Source organism: Echinops telfairi, unplaced genomic scaffold (genome assembly GCF_000313985.2).
Source record: "Echinops telfairi isolate 266 unplaced genomic scaffold, ASM31398v2 ScPeMD7_7420;HRSCAF=8458, whole genome shotgun sequence".
NCBI lineage: Eukaryota > Metazoa > Chordata > Mammalia > Afrosoricida > Tenrecidae > Echinops > Echinops telfairi.
Window position 1 is genome coordinate 41,165,289 of NW_022111320.1, and position 2,816 is coordinate 41,168,104.

The following is a 2,816-nucleotide window of genomic DNA, read 5'->3' on the forward strand; positions in this document are numbered from 1 at the left end:
GACAGGGCATTTCTTAACCAGAGAGCAAAGGCGAAAACTCAAGGGAACAAAGGAGAACCCTGGGTTATGCTCACACATTTCACAGGCTCAGGAAGACAACAAAAGAAAGCCGTTATTTATTTATTTTTTGCTTGACACTCATATCGCAGAGCCGCGGGGCTGGACAGAAAGGAGCCAGCCTAGGAAGTTCTTAAGTTTGATCAAGGTATGCAATTCCAGAGGCCGTAGGAGTACACTAGAAAGCCAATTCCATGAATCAGACTCTTCATTTCTTCCCAAATCCGATGCCTATTTCTTGCAGTTTTAATTGTTAATGCATAGGAAGGCCTTATTGCTTTTTCAGATGGTTTTTATGCATCATTACAAAGGAATTTGGTGAAGGAGCATTCATATACTGCAACTGATGTGATGGCTTCCCAGAAGTTTCCCAAATTGGAATCTTAAAATATACATGTTGGGATGGAAAACCAGTTTAAAAACAGTTTGTTAAATAAGTCTGTTTTTCAGTTCAATGAATAATTTTAAAAATTAGCTTCATTGTTTTTTAATTTACCATCTGTTAACTCAATAAATACGAGTTCTTAAAGTTAACCTAATTGTCTTGGATTTTGCTGTTTTGGAGGTTAATTAAAGTTATATAAATTAATTTTATTGTATATCCAGACTAAAATAAAGCATGTCTGCATCTAAGTAGCTCTTACTTAATAATTTACAAATAAATGCGCCCATTTGTACAATGGGCCATATTTGTTTATAGCCCTTAATATATATCAGTCATGTAGAGATACAGTTACTGAAATCAGAGAAGTACAGAGCTAGTGTGTCAATATTCCAAAACTTAGTCATTAAAAACTCTATTGAAAATCCTCATCACTTTTGTGCCATATTTTGTCAAGAGAAAATACACAGTGAATATCAATTGGAATGCAATTCCTTTTCAAACTCTGCACATGTGTATAAAGGGACCCCCCCCCCCTAACTATTGTTTGGTTTCTAGTCACAGTTTACTGGGTGAAGGGAGGTCCCAGGACCCAAATGAGCCAATCAGACTCTTCCTTGAGAATTATGAGAGTTGAGACCTTTCTGGACTCAACTGGTGGCTCAACGCGAACAACTATGGCTGATGAACAATTGTCAACCATGATCTGTTGTGTTAATTGAAGGGAGGAGGGATCACACTGCCACGAAGAAGAAAAAGATGATCTTAGGAGAGAAATAATTTCCTATGAATCTTCAAAACTTCTAACCCTGAGTTCCTACCACATGCCAGTCCTTGGGTCCCCGAGAAGCCATCATGAAATCGCCCCTTTCATTTATGCCCACACTGTCAACTTCTATCACTTGTAAGTCAAAATAACTTCAATTAGTGCAAAGAGTGAAAATCTTGCTGGAAGGAATGACTGTTAAGGATTTTCAGGCTCTGTTCCCCACCTTGATTTCCTTGAGATGAGATGAAGTGTTCGATTTTGATGTCTAGTTTGCTGTTTTATTCTTTTATGGTCACTTATTTTTATGTATTTTCTAAGAAATCTCTATCTTCAAGTTACTTTTGCTCCCTCTGAAAACTCGATGCTTTAACATCTGCCTTTAGATGTATTGCAAATAACTGCTTATGCACAGTGGGGAGTAGAAATGAAGGGTTTTTTTTCCTCACATGCATATCTAATCCACCATTTGTGGAAAATCATTTGCTTTTTGGATTGTTTTGGCAAAGATGAATGTGGGGGTGCAAATAAGTCAATGAAACTAACCTAATAACTCAAATGTTAAGATGAAGAGGTATGCTTGGGGTGATTTTATTAATAAGTTGGATTTTTTTTCTTAAAATGAGGGTAGCATCTTCATTTTACAAAAACATGTTAATAAGTCATTAATATCCACTTACCAGAATTCACTTCTTCTTTGAACTCACATGTAATGTACCTAACACAAATCTGATCATGCATGGTCAATTGTTTTCTGACGTAAGCTTCTTCCTGCTCAATTTATGCCCCAAGCCAAGAAAAAAAAAAAAGGAAGAATAAGAGGTCAGGTAGGGTCAGTTCCAATAGATGAACAGATTATGTTGGCCCAATATTTTAAAATTAAAACAAACTGATAACCAAGAAAAAGGAGGGCTCAATGCTGATTCCATTTGCTTGGTACTCTTCCAGTGTCATAAGCAAGATTCCAGGTTATCTCGTGAAAAACCTGGGAAAATAATGTCTGGCATAACCTCCAGTTGTGATCTCAAAATCCAGTGATTCTCACAGTGCCAGTCCTAGCTCACCAGTATGTGAATCACTGAGGCTAATGCCTCCCAGCCCTCAAGGTACAGAGCCATAGGGTCTTAATCATGTCACCTCTTGAAATGGCTGAATATGGACCAATTCTTTTAGTAGAATGACTCAGTGTGTTCCTTCCGTTTTCTTTTGGAGTTTCCTGTATCCTTCAATATTGTGATTCAATGCTTGATTTTTTTTTTCTTTAATTCTTTCAGCTTGTGATGTGCTGTGTGTTCTTCCTTTTGGCTTGCTAACACTAGGTTTTTGCACAACTCATTGTAATACTCTAATCTTTTCTAGCTATCCTTTAAGGTGTTCTGTTTAACTCTTTTACTTCTTCCTTTCTTTAGCTGCTCTACATTTAAGAGCAGTTGCAAAGTCTCCTCTGATACCCACCTTAATCATTTCTTTGCTGTCTTTTTTCAAAGACCTTTTGCTATTTTCTGTCCTTAATGTCATGCCACAACGCATTAGTGTTGAATGCATCAACGCTTTCCCTGTGATGCTCTCTGAATACAAATGAGATTTTTTCAAGGTAGAATTTTAGCTCCC

At 37.1% G+C, this 2,816-nt stretch overlaps 1 long non-coding RNA gene across 6 annotated transcripts in view; it reads right to left on the minus strand.

The window, feature by feature from the left end:
* The window catches only part of LOC123522526, a 14,269-nt gene extending 12,296 nt beyond the window's left edge, over positions 1-1,973 (minus strand). For all 6 annotated transcript variants that reach the window (XR_006680789.1, XR_006680787.1, XR_006680790.1 and 3 more), the window contains exon 1: positions 1,886-1,973. This is a non-coding gene — a long non-coding RNA (uncharacterized LOC123522526). The remainder of the gene's footprint in view (positions 1-1,885) is intronic.
* Between the last annotated feature and the right edge of the window lie 843 nt (positions 1,974-2,816).